This window comes from Cricetulus griseus, chromosome 3 (genome assembly GCF_003668045.3).
Source record: "Cricetulus griseus strain 17A/GY chromosome 3, alternate assembly CriGri-PICRH-1.0, whole genome shotgun sequence".
Taxonomy (NCBI): Eukaryota; Metazoa; Chordata; class Mammalia; order Rodentia; family Cricetidae; genus Cricetulus; species Cricetulus griseus.
Genome location: NC_048596.1, coordinates 198,883,611 through 198,897,353, shown reverse-complemented (window position 1 = coordinate 198,897,353; position 13,743 = coordinate 198,883,611). Strand labels below are relative to the sequence as shown.

The following is a 13,743-nucleotide window of genomic DNA, read 5'->3' as shown; positions in this document are numbered from 1 at the left end:
GGTGCATGCTCGACTTTGGAGCCTCCTATGGAGACTATGTCTAGGCCAGCAGCAGCAATCATTTGTGTTGCTATCTCAGAAGCCCTTTTCTCAGAAAAGAGGGTGACTGGCTTGGACAGCAGGATCCCTGACAAAAGCCTGGGGTATTAGGGAGGTGCGGTGAAAAGTGGAGGGAGAAAGTAGGAAAGGGGAGGGTTCTGAACATTAGAGAAGACCATTTCTCCTCAGAGGAGTCCCAATAGCTACCTGCTGGGCATGAAAAGCCCTGCTAATTTAGGGCAGGCCTGTCCCAGAGCTTCAAGGTAGGTGAAGTTCCAGTGTCCACCAGCAGTGGGCAGCATACCATGTGTGCTGGGAAGCAACCACAGAAGATTAGAGAGCAGGGTAGACTTGGTTGGGGTGAGGGAGCAGGCTGGGGCAACAGGGGACTTCATCTGCCACATCTAGGCTCCTCTCCAGCCTACCCACCTGGAGGAGGGCCTTCTTCCCTTCTCTGGTCCTCACTGTGATGGGCAACTGGATCCTTGGGAAAGACTTGCTTGTTGCCTGATTATACAATGGGGCCCATGGTGTTAATTCCAGCACTGCACTGCTGAATGTGGTTCCTTTGTCCTCACAGGGGCTCAGACACTCAGAACTGCTTCTGTCACCTTTGATTATGGGTGAGGAACCGAGGCAACTTTCCCAAGGCCTCACCGCTGCTAGTGGAGGGAGTTGGCCCTCCAGAGGGGCACCTCCCAGTCTCTTGCAGAACTCAGCCATATCACATTGGGTCCAGAAGTTCTCAGGGACTAGGTGGCAGGGGGCACAAACATCCAGGGTACCCCATTAAGCCCCTACCTAATGGGTGACACTACTACATAAAACAGGGGCCCTCGCTGAGGGCTGAGGAGGAGGTGGGGCTCCTGATGAACTTTTTGGCTTTAGGAAGGCACCCTAGGGCGGAACTGAGCTCCCCTGGTGGGTGGGTGGCACAGGTCAATCTACTACATCTGTGCCTTAGCCACTACAGACTCCAGGAGCTGTCAGAGCTGATGCTCTGCTAGGTCTCAGGGGTCCCAGGGGTCCCAGGTGATGCTGCCATCTACCCTGCTCAGAGCTATGGTTTCAAACTGCCTGTCAGATGGCCTGGCTCAGGAGAAGGCTAGCCAGCTGGCACCCCCAATTACTGTCTGAGCAGGGGATAAGAGTGGTATGCTGGGGTGGAGGGAGCCTCAGGGACAAAGCACCTCCTCCAGTCAGTGATAGTGGCTCCCCATATGCATTCTAGCTGTACACATCACATACCTGGGGACCTGGAGCCCCTCACTGGGTTTCTGACCAATTGTCTGAGGAACAGGACCTTCTTGGCTGCAAAGAGAGAGGACAGTATGTTAGAATTTGGAGTGATCTGTTTCCCCCGGAGAATCCTTGGTTGTTTCTGCATGAGAGGAGAGCCCTAAGAGAGCTTACTGCTTCTCTCCAATGTGTCTCTGAGCAAAGAGAGTAAATGACAGCCACTGGTGGGATGGGTGGTGCAAGGCAGCCTGCCACAGCTGTGCTATAGTTACTGTACACCCCAGGAGTTGTCAGACGTCAGGCTTCCAGCCTTCCCAGTGCCACCTATCAGCCCCAAAGAGCAGGCCTTGAGATCAGCATTCCCACCAGTGTGCTCTGCTCCTGAGCGTGCCTCTGCCTGGCATTTTGCTCCTTACTTGCTGTCACGGCATGTGAGCCTTGGTACACACTTACTCCAGGGCGCTCCACATAAAGATCTCATTAGTCTACTCATAAGTACCCTGACATGGCTGCCTCCAGGTAGAGACCCCTCAGAGATGCTGGGCAGCCTCTTACTTCGGCCTCTGCACATGGTGAAGGTGACCTGAAGGGGCATCTTGCAGGACTCCTAATTTGGAGAGATGCTGTCTGTGTAGTTTTAAATAGACAGGGACTGCCAAGATGGCTGATCAAGTAAGGGCATTGCCACCATGCCTGGTAACTCGTTTGACTCCTGTGCCCCACATGGTGGAAGGAGAGAACTAACTCCTACAAAAGTCGTCCTCTGACCTTCACATGTGTACTGTGGCATGTACTCCTCCCCAAATAAACAAATACATAAATGTAAAAATAAAACCGTAATAGTCATGTATCATTTGACCTCATCCCTGCAACCTAAACATATCAACTCGAAAGGGACAAATCTTGGAGGCAGTGAGTGTACTGGACTCTCCTGCACAGGCCATATCTCAGCTCTCTGACTGCACACTTGGGGAAGGACATAGAGTGACCATCTGGAAAGAAAACATGGCAAGGAGCTGAGGCATGGCATGTGAACAACCACCTAGGGAGTGGGCCTGGCGTCAGCTGAGCGTTAGTGAGACTGTCACCAACAAGAACCTTGAGCTGCAACCCTGTGGGACACCAGATGCACATACACTCTTGATTCTTGAGATGACCAGGCCCTAAGAACCTATCTCAGACTGCTGTTGCTGAAGTGCCAACGGATGGCTGCTTGGTGGTGCAAGCCCAAGAGGGACACATGCCTCCTCACAGCTGCAGACTTGAGGGAACTGGCTGAGGCCTTTTTCTGAGAAGGGCAACAGAGGCTAGAAGAAGTGGAGGCTGGCTGAGGGCCATGCAGAACTCTATTTACCCACCCAATATCTATCATCTATCATTCATCCACCTACCCTTGATCTGCCCGTCTACCCTCCCTCCATCCATCATCCTTTATCCATCAATCCATCCATCCATCCTCCATTCATCCATCATCCATCATCCATCCATCCATCCATCCATCATCCTCCATCATCATCCATCATCCATCCATCCATCCATCCATCCATCCATCCATCCATCCTCCTTCATCCATTAGTCTATACCTGTGTCAGATGCTGTGCCAGGCAGGCATGAGATGTGGCTGATTCAGGGCTTCCAGATCACTATAAAAATAGGAAGCTGGGAGTTGGTGGCTCACGTCTTTAATCCCAGCACTCGGGAGGCAAAGGCAGGCAGATCTTTGTGAGTTGGAGGCCAGCCTGGTCTACAGTGTGAGTGCCAGGATAGGCTCCAAAGCTACACAGAGAAACCCTGTCTTGAAAAACCAAAAAAAAAAAAAAAAAGGAAGTAAACAGCTATAGAAATTAGGGCTCAGAGAGGTCTGTGACTTGCTCAAGATGACACAGTGGAAATACTGCCAAGCAGTCATATAAAATGCAGGCAGCATGTGCCCTTCCTTGATTCTTACACCCAACAAAGCCTGTCTGTCTCAGCACCTGATTCTCACCTTTTCCATCCTGGCTGGTCCCAGGTTTTTTTTTTTGTTTGTTTGTTTACAATTTTTAAAAAGATTTATTTATGTATACAGTGTTCTGCCTGCATGTATGCCTATAGGCCAGAAGAAGGCACCATATCGCATTACAGATGGTTGTGAGCCATCATGTGGTTGCTGGGAATTGAAATCAGGACCTATGTAAGAGGAGCCAGTGCTCCTAACCACTGAACCATCTCTCCGCCCATGGTCCCAGGTTCTTGAACAGCTCTGTCTCCACTTGTTCAGCCTGTGGCAAAACTCAACGCTACTCTGCCCTTGGTCTTTGTACCCATATTCTGCCATCAGCATTCTAGGGCTAGAGCACCAGCCCCTGGCTCCCTGTTCAGGTGCAAGGACCATAGGCAGCATGAGGACGGTTCTCCCCTGCCTGGGCTCCTGGCAAAGCTTCTGGGTGCTGTTGTGTTGGTGTGAGTTTCAGCAGGCCAGGACCCTTTTGAACTAGAGGAGAGATCCAAGTCCAGATCCCCAGCTGGCCCCAGCATCCCTGGAGGGGTGGGGCATTCCTTTTCTCTCAGTTGCCTGGGCTGCTCAGTGTCCAGGGGAGGGGCTGCAGTTGCAGTGCCTTGATGTTTCTTTCAGCGATTCCCCTTTCCTGTTTCTTCAAACGCTGCCGCTTTCCTTACAAACTGTTACCCGAGCACTCAGATAAACCTCTGCAGGTAAAATTATATCTGAGATGTGGCCCAGAGGGTATGCTTAAGAATACGGCACACATTATCGGCTGCATTTATCTTAATTACTCTGGGGAAAGTAGAGGCTGGCATTGGGAAGGGGCTGGGAAGCAGGGCCTGCGCCGCCTTATCAGGGTGCATATTTGAGATCCTTTAGCAGCAGGGAGATAAGAGAGTATGTGAGGGGGACACAATAATGTTGTCCAAGATGACAAGGAGGTAGCAGTGGGGAAGGCAAGATTCCTGCTTGAAGGCAGGACCACACTGCTACCCAAATAGCTGAGAGCTGGCATAGGGCAAAGCCAGGTACCACCCTCTCCTCATCCCTTTGTGCTACACAGGCATGATGCTGGTCCTGAGAGTGGATGCTTTGCTCACCCAAAATCCACACATTAGCTGTGCACAAGCCTGCTGGAACCTTATTCAGTGACTCACACCCAGGCTCCTCAGCTAACCATACAGCTTCCCAGGACTAGCCTTCAGACTGGGCATCAACACCTCTAGGAAGCCCTCTCTGACCAGAGTGAGTGCTGCAACAGCTTAAGGTCATTATTTGGCTCTCCAAGGCTCATGCCAGTCACTTACACTTCTTAAGCACCAGGAGCATAGGGTTAACCCTGTGTCTAGAGGTACCCAATGGCAAGGAGCATGTGATTTGGCACACAGCTCACTTCTCACTATCAATACCAAGCTTAGCCCTGACACCATTTCCCACTGCCATCTTGAAGATTCTCTGCCATGCAGAGGTGAGGTTGGCCTCAGTGGTCCTGGGAACTCTAAGTGAGGACCCTGTTGTGGATCCTGCTCTAGGACAGCTGCAGACAGGGTCTGGAGTGGACATCTGTTCACTGAGGAGGCTACAACTGCCTTCCCCAGCTTTAGCACCTGGTGTGACAGCCCAGGGTGCCTTCCATGACCATATTGGCTGTGCTTCCTGGCTCTCTCAGTTGTCTTATCTATGGTGATGAGACTAGAGCACTAGGCTGGGCCTGGGCATGGAGTAGGAAGCTTGGATAATGCCACACATCATTCAGCATGAGACATGGTAGAGAAGTGGGCATGAGGTGGCCTGGGCTGTTTTCCCACCTTCCTGTAGGCTTGGGACTTTATCCAAGCCAGGAGAAAGGGGGCTGAGGGTACCTGTGGCAAATAAGAGGGAAGAGTATTTTCAGTCTCTAAGAGTCACCCCTCTGGAACAATGTGACCAGGTGATCATCTGTGCCTGTATACTTCCTGAGGTTCACACTGGCTGTGTATGGGTTAGGAAATGTGTCCCAAGGAATGAGGTTGATGCTGCCCCTGGGGATTGCCTACGGTTCTCCTGCTGCATCTCATTTCTGATCCTATCTACCACTTTCCCACTAAAAGTGATTATAATTTTGTTGCCTGAGGATTCTAGGGTCAGCAAGGGCTGGAAGAGGTTGAGTGGAGGCCAGGTGGGACGGTTGGCACTGCTTAGGGCTACACACTTGCCCCAGATCCAGGAAGGAAGCCACTGAGTGCTGACTGTGTGAGGACAAGCCCTCTCCAGGCAATCAGTGCAGGGAGCTCCATGGTGTCCCTGTTGCAGCCATACTCCCGGAAGCAGGTGTCCATTCCTCAAGCACAGATAAGGAATTGAGGCTCGGTAATTGTGGGCTCCAGGTCATATGGCTATCACATGGGCTGTACTCTCTCCAGCTGTATTCACTCTCAGGCTGCCATTACTGCCTCTTGCTAGCTCCTGGACAAGCTGGTCTCAGTGGCTACCTGGGCTGTGGCTGTGATCCCAGGGACTGTCTGCAGGGTGAGACTGAGGGGCTAGATTCCCTGCTCCTGGGAACATGGGGAAGGTCCTGATCTCCCATAGGAGGCACCTCTGCATCCCTCCCCACAGCAGCATCCCAGCAAACTCTGTGGTGCAGGCCCAGCTTAGGAGCCTTGGCCTCACTGTGCTCAGTTCTAAAACGGGTGTGGTACCTCCCATGGCACAAGGCCCTCTGGATGGGATGCTCTGAGCCACACCCATCTGCTGCCCCTCTGTCCTCAGGGGCTGGCCCCGGCTGAAGTTTGAGAGGCCAAAGTGGGTGGGTCTAGGCTTGGCTGCCAACAGGAATCGTCCCTGTTCTTTGTCAAGGCTTCTGCCCAGCTGTAGCCACCAATTGTCCCAAGGTCCAGGGTACCTCGGGCGGCTACCATATCCGTCTTCTCTAAGATTCTGCTGTTCCTCACTACTCAGGTGAGGAACAGGCTCAGGGCAAGTGACTCTTCCAAGGCCATAGAGCTGGGAGTGAAGGCATCTGGTGACATGAACTTCCTTGTGGCTCAGAGCACAAGTCTTCTCAATGGTAGCTGTCCTCAAGGTTGTGAGGTCTCACTCAATCACTGGGCAGAGGAATCTAGAAGCCTGGATTGTTCCTCTAGACTGGCTGACCAATGACTAATGGGGACATCTAAGAGTGTCTTTCTCAGCCAGGCATAGTGGCACATGCCTTTAATCCCAGTACTTGGGAGGCAGAGACAGACAGATGGATCTCTGTGAGTTCAAGGCCAGACTGGGCTACATAGTGAGTTCCAGGACAACCAGAGATAGTGAGATCCTATCTCCAAACAAACAAACAGAACAAAAATGGTCTTGAAAGACCATTTGGGTGGATGGAGGATGGCCAGAGGTAGCCCAAACTTGGTCCCTGCCCTTTGCCAAGGCTTCTGCTCAACTGTAATTAGTACTCGTCTCAAGGTCTAGGAAGTCATATGTTCCCTCTGACTACAGTAGCCTGGGGAGGGGTGGCCCAGAACACCCTGACTCTGAATCACCTGCTCAGAGCTGACTCTTTCCAGAATGTCCTCCCTAGATGGCCTACAACAGTGACAGGAGGTCGCATCCCGGGAGAGCAAAGGAAGCCTTATGGGTTCCCATAATGGTTGCTATTGCAGGGCCTGCCCATTGTCCTCTCCCAGTGGCCTCCTTGACTTCTGATCCTGCTGAGTCACATGGGTTTGTCCCTCATACTCATAGGTGCTCCTGCCTACTGGCTATCAGACCCTCCTCTTTGCTGTGTTCTTCCTGACTTCTCTGGCAGCTCTGCTCTTGGATGGCCCACACTCATGTACAGGAATCCATACCATGTGCTCTTTTGACTTCTTCAGCTTGGCGTCTGAGGTCCCAGGGACTCCTCCCCCTCACAGACAGGGCTTTCCTAACTGCACAACAAATGCAGGCTGCCCTCTGCTCCCAGATACACTCCTCAGCTGGGTCGCTTACCCCGAATCCCCTCCACATCAGGTGCCACTACTGTGACCATAGCCCTGAGACTGCTCCTAATGCCACAGCCTGCTGGACTGACCAAATGCACACATACAAACAAAACTACCCCACCACTTCGGGATACCCCAAGACTTTGCCACCAATACGGGGCCTACAGGCGGATGGGGTGAGTTGTCACCATGTCATTTCTCCCAGGCCTAAGCAGGCTTCACAGCCTGGAGTTTCCTTTGTAAGCTCTTCTGGTCTACTATAGCCCTTCCCAGTGCTGCTGCCCCACCCAGCCTATAATTTGCTGTCTGCATGGCTCCTCTGCAACCTGGGGCTTGGAACCCTGAGCAGGCTAGATATCCCAGCAATCAAGGCTTATAATGCCAAGAGCCACTGAGGGGCTGCAGTGGGAGACAAAGAGAGGTGACTCCAAAGGATGGGTCTGTGTGGCTGTAGGTGTAACCTGTCTCTTCCCATCCTTTGGGTCCCTATGTGAAAGTCATCTACTGAGCCCACCTATCTCCAGGGACCCTTGCCTCCCTGGCACTGACCTTTTCTGGGTGACAGACATTTGCAGTCCCTTTCTTGCCAACATAGAATTGTTGGCTTGCCTACCTGTTCTTCCATGGCATTCGGAGGGCTGACATTTCTGTGCAGTAGGCACAGCTGTGTCCTCCAGTGCTAGGGACACTACTTGGGACAAAGGGATGTCCCACCTACCACTGGGACTGTGGAAATGCCCAGGGTAGGCTTTCTGCATCTCTGGGCCTTCCCCTTCCCAGGCCCTGCTTGGTCTGTGGGCGCTGTGGCACCCAGGCTGCTGGTAGCTGTCAGGAAACTAGGGACAGGGCAGGCATCCTAATTGTTCAGGAAAAGTCTGAAATCCAACTTTTAAAGTGAAATCTCCCCATTTTAAAACCTGGCAAAAAATTCACCTAAAACAAAGTAACTACTGTGTGGGCTGAAGCTCTCGGCTGGATTCCGCCCATGGCTTGCTTAGTGTGACCTTCCTTGGGCACACAGGTCCAGCTGTCCTTACCCGAGCCAATTCATACACTCATATCCTCACTCACTCACTATTCACACACCTACTCACTCACTTGTCCACACACTCACCCATTCACTCACACACTCACACACCCACCCATTTATTCACATACTCACACACTCACACATTCATTCACATACTTACAACCCACCCATTCATTCACATACTCACACATCCACCCATTCATTCACATACTCACACACTCACACATTCATTCACATACTCACACACTCACACATTCATTCACACACTCACACACTCACAATTCATTCACACACTCACACACTCACACATTCATTCACATACTCACACACTCACACATTCATTCACACACTCACACACTCACAATTCATTCACACACTCACACACTCACACATTCATTCACATACTCACACACTCACTCATTCATTCACACACTCACACATTCATTCACATACACACCCAATCATTCATTCACATACTCACACACTCACACATTCATTCACATACACACCCAATCATTCATTCACATACTCACACACTCACTCATTCATTCACATACTCACATACCCACCCATTCACTCACTCACATACATATTCATTCATTCCCTCATTCACATACTCACTCATTCATCCACACACTCATCCATTCATTCACACACTCACTCACTCCTGTGCTTTCTCACTTATTCACTCACACACCCACTCAATCATTCATTCACCCACACGATACACCCTCCTCAGGAATGGGACATTGCTGTGACTGGTCCCACTGGCCCAGCTGGGATACCCTCACAGGTCTCCTGGGTTTTAAAGGGATGCCATATCCTGGAAAGTTCTAGTGCCTTTCACAACCACTATTGGGGCAGGAAGTTCTTTACTGGAAAGTCACTTTGTAGGCTGCCCATGCATTGGAGCTCAGAGGGGCTCAGCAATGTGCCTGAGTATACACAGAATGCTGTAGAAAGGGCGCTGTGAGGGTAAGCTCTGGGGATGTGACAGAGACTTGGCGTAGAGAGGCTGTGCAGACTTATAAGCCTGGATTTGGCCAAGCCGCCAGCATCTTGGGCTAAGCCTTTCACACAGCTAGTTAGCAGCAAAGTCTGTGACTGCAGCCATACAACCTGTGCCTGCTCCTTGTGTTTCAACCAGCTCTGTCTCCAGGGCACCGGCTTTCTCCCTGTACCAAGGGATCATATGCAAGACATGGGCGCATGACACACTGCACACATGAAACCGACAGTGTGTCATCCCTGGTACCCTGCTATGGCCTCCTGCATGCTAAGCGGTGAGTGCCCCTCCACACTGTGGGGTTTCCCGATTCCTTCCTTAGGGTTTCCATCTCCCTTTCCACCATGGGGTTTTCCTATTCCTATCTTACGGTCACTCCTCTCTATTGGGGTCTCCCCCCTGCTCCAGGATGGATGGGTCTCCAGCCTGCATCCCTGCCATGGATGGGTCCTGCTAGAGTCACAGATTGTACAGTTGAGCCCTGATCTTGCATGTCTACTTTGGCTCTGTGGGGCTCTTCAAGGTTTTGTTACCACTCCACTTTTGCAGGTGAAGAAACTGAGGCACAATGAGGCTAGGATTTTCCTCACCCAGCACACTGACCTGAGTCTGTGGTCATGGGCCATGTGGCTCACTTATGCAGAGGGGCCTAGATCTGGGCTCAGCCCCAGATCCCAGCAGCCGGCTACAGAGGGGCCCATTTGAGGGAAATGGGGTAAACATTCATCTCACAGGCGCCCCATGGCCTATAGGCTTGTGTTGGCTGGGGCTAGCACCGCTCTTTCTTCCTCCTCCCTCACCTTCCTCCCTCCTGTTCTACCCCCTTTTTACTCTGTGGTGTTTTCCTCTTCCAGTGGGAGAGTGTTTGCTGAGCTGGGGTGCACAGAGGCCTGGGAGTTGGGTGAAGAGGGTGGGTCCCCACTTGAGCCCCACATAGAAGAACCCAGGTAAGAGGACAGGGCAGTCTCAGAAGCCCACGAGAACAGGAGTAAGCTGGAAAGAGAGAGAGGGTTCTGGCAGGAGTGAGTTTATAATTTAGTTCCATGCATATGCCAGCGCTTTATAAGTAACTGCAGGATGGATTTCTAGTCATCTGGCCATTTTGAGGCTTGTCTTCACAGACGCCCACTGTGGCAGCTTTCCCCATGTTCCCCAACTCTCTCACCCCAACTCCATTTCTTCAAAAACTCACACTCTCTCTGCCCAAAAGGTACCAAAACAAGCTTAGTGAAGATGATCACAAGGTGCTCACAACACAAACGGGAGGAATAAGCCTTGGGAAAAACTTCCTAACGACCAGTGCAAAAAAGAGAATAAGTCACAGTGAACTTGTCTCTCCCATTTTCTGTCCAAAGGGAAGTGAGTACAGGAGAGAACTCTTCTAACCAATCTTGTCCTCACAGCACGTGGTGAACTAGAAGAGGCAGAGTGTATCACACATGCGCCAATACCAGGCGCACATGCTGAGTGGATTCCCACGTCACAGATGCAATAACAAACAGCAATAACAAGCAGTGCTGCCCCATCTGACTACCAAGGTGTGACAAGCCACTCAGCTCAGACCCCTCCACAAACCAAGTGAGTAACCATAGGGCTGTGGGCATGGGCCTCACCACAGGTCTCACCTGCCTAGACCCTTGGGACATCATACCCCAAGGCACGAGAGTCTAATGGAGGCAGTGGGGTAGCCACCTTGGGTAAAGGTGATGGGAGGGATACCAGGTGGTCTGTGTGCCCATAGCCTGCAGAGCTTGCAGCTCTGGGGATCCAGAGCCTATCATGCTGGAGGGGAAGCCCCAGTGGCCAAGATGGTAGACCTGGTGTCACATGTTCAAGGACCCAGTCTCCCTGGAAGATCTAGGATGCCATGTATGACACAGACAAGAGACCTGACTGCAGCTGACGGTCCATGCTGTGTGGTCCTGATGCTAGGACTCGGTCAGTCACAGCAATAAGGATAGGATGACCCAGAGAAAAGGGTCCTGGCCCCATGCACTTGTGCCATTAATCCTTCTTGGAAGGTGTTGGTTAAAGAACAGGCTCTGCATTTCCTGGCTGTGTGGCAACAGACAACTGACTCAGCTTCTCTGAGCTTCATGTGTCACCTGCAAACAGGTCTGAAAATTGTCCTGCTTCTTAGAGTTTGTGGGAACACACTGTCCAGCAGGGGTGACACTTCTCAGTGATACTGGCTGTGGCTTCATTACTGTATATTTATCTGTCCCAATTTGCACTAGGGTGGCAGAAATGGGCCACTTAAAAAGTGGATGTGAAAAAAAGAAAAAGAAAAAAAGTGGATGTGGCTACTTAAAAAGTGATTTGGGGGCCAGGGTGTGGCCAGATAGTAAACTGTTTGCTTTGCATGAATGAGGACCTGGGTTCCATCCCCAGGACTGGAGGGAAATAAAAGGGGGTGATTTAAAAACAGCTGAAGGCTGGGGCTATAGCTCAGTTGGTAGAGTGCTTGCCTTTTGCGCATGAAGCCCTGGGTTTGATTCTTAGAACCTCATTAGAAAGCAAGCAAGCAAGCAAGCAAGCAAGCAAGCAAGCAAGCAAGCAAGCAACCAACCAACCAACCAACACACAACCTAGTTTTCATTAAGTTCTGAAGCTGACCTGGATCTCCCTCTGCTTCAGCCTCCTGAGTGCTGCAATTACAGGAGTGTGCCACCATGTCCAGCTCTATTGAAAACAACAATGATGAAGACATCCTTCCAAGATTCCACTTTCCCATCAGAAAAAATGAGTATGGGTATGACAGCTCTCCCCGGGCCTGGCCAGCCTGGACCTGGGTGTGAAGCTGAGGCCTCATCAGTGCTGCCTTTCTTAGACCTGGGGTTCCAGGGAGGCAGCCAGAGTCTCCTCTTGGCTTGGTGGGCATACCACATTTCACTAAGAAAAGGGGAGACCCAGCTGGGTTGACACAGAGGGGAGCTGCTGTGGTTAGCACCCTAAACACCACCATAGACTTGTGTTCTGAGTGCTTGGTCCAGCTTTTTGAGAGGCTCTAGGAACTATAAGAGGTGGGACCTGGCTGGGTGGAAGTGGATTATTGATGCAGGCCATGCAAGGCTGTACCTGCCACTGGTTCCTAGTGTTCTCTCTGTGTCCTGGCCCATGGTGATGTGAACAGCCTCTGCCCCACATTCCCACTGCCATGAAGGGAGTGGCCTGCCAGGCTCTCCCTACCATGGTGGAAGGGAACCAGCCATTTACAAGTGTGAATCAAATAAGTCTTTCCTCCCTCCCTCCCTCCCTCCCTCCCTCCCTCCCTCCCTTCCTTCCTTCCTTCTCTCTCCCTCCCTTTATTTTTTCTTGTCAGATATTGTGGTCAATGAAATGGAAAACTAACCAACACAGACATCACTTATGACTCCACAAGAACCAATCAGAAAAACCCTTGCTGCCCAGGTGTATGCAGCTGGAGGTGATAGTGCCCATAGAGGTGGAGCCTGGAGGTCTTCTCACTACATTATGCTCTCTGGGTATCAGGCACACAGCAAGGAATGCTTTAATAATGTCAAGACCATGGGCCAAGACTTCCAAAGAGTCCTGCACGTTCTGCTGAATACCTCACTGGCTGACCAAGCTGACCAGGCTGGCTCTGACCCTGTGGGCAGTCACTCAGGGAAGGTTCCTGAATGGGAAGGAGGGCAGCACCCAACTGAGCAAACACTGCAGGAAACCCTTGGATAGAGGGTAAACTGAGGCACACACACAGGACCACTCTTAAGAGTCACATATCCCATGAGTACACTTATAAACGATCATGTGAGACATATGTACACACACGGACCCTAGAACATACCACACTGCTGCCCATTTCCTGTAGTCAACCCCCTATCTCAGAGAAGGGCAATCCCTGCCAGTTTCACCTCTAGCTAGGCTGAGGTGTCTGGGGGGGGGTCATTGGCCCAGCAAAGCTCCCTGGCCACAGCATAGAGGCAGTGGACCACTATGAGGGCCTTTGTACCCTCCACATCCTGTGGAAAGGCCCCCGGCTCCCCACCTCCCACTTCCCACATTTCAGCTGGTTTTAATTAATTTCCTTCAAAGTCCCCCAAAGCCATTCAGCCACGTTAGCGCTCTCCAGCTGCCAAGAGTTCTGGGGTGTGTCAGGGTGGGGGTCAGGAACACAGGGCCACATGGAGCTACAGGGCTTTTCTGCTTCTGGGGCCAATAGCAGAGGGCAGGACTGGCCTGGGCAGTGGTGGTGGGGGGAAGGTCCTGGAAGGAAGGGCCTGGGACAGGTCAGATGAGGCAGTGCCCCACCATGGAGGTGCAGAGGGGCTGGCTTTGGGGTATGGAGACCTCAAGATATGTTGGCATTTCCTGGGCTGGGGCCGGGGTGGGGGGGCGCTCTAAATTCCCCTAGAGTCTGCAGGCCCAGCTGTGGCTCGATCATGGTCAACAGTCTTATGTGCCTCAGTGCAGACCTCTGCACCCACTCCCTGGAAGCCTTCTCTAGCAAGGTTCACTGGGCAGG

At 51.7% G+C, this 13,743-nt stretch overlaps 1 protein-coding gene across 4 annotated transcripts in view; it reads right to left on the bottom strand.

Moving 5' to 3' along the window:
• Znf469 (zinc finger protein 469) overlaps positions 1–13,743 on the bottom strand; it is a 104,718-nt gene that overhangs the window by 12,785 nt on the left and 78,190 nt on the right. For 3 of the 4 annotated variants that reach the window (XM_027410681.2, XM_035442731.1, XM_027410680.2), the window contains one exon: positions 1,288–1,350. The gene's annotated coding sequence lies outside the window, so the exon portion shown is untranslated. Of the gene's footprint in view, positions 1–1,287; positions 1,351–2,861; positions 2,941–13,743 lie in introns of those variants that run through there. The other variant, XM_035442730.1, reaches the window with a different exon arrangement.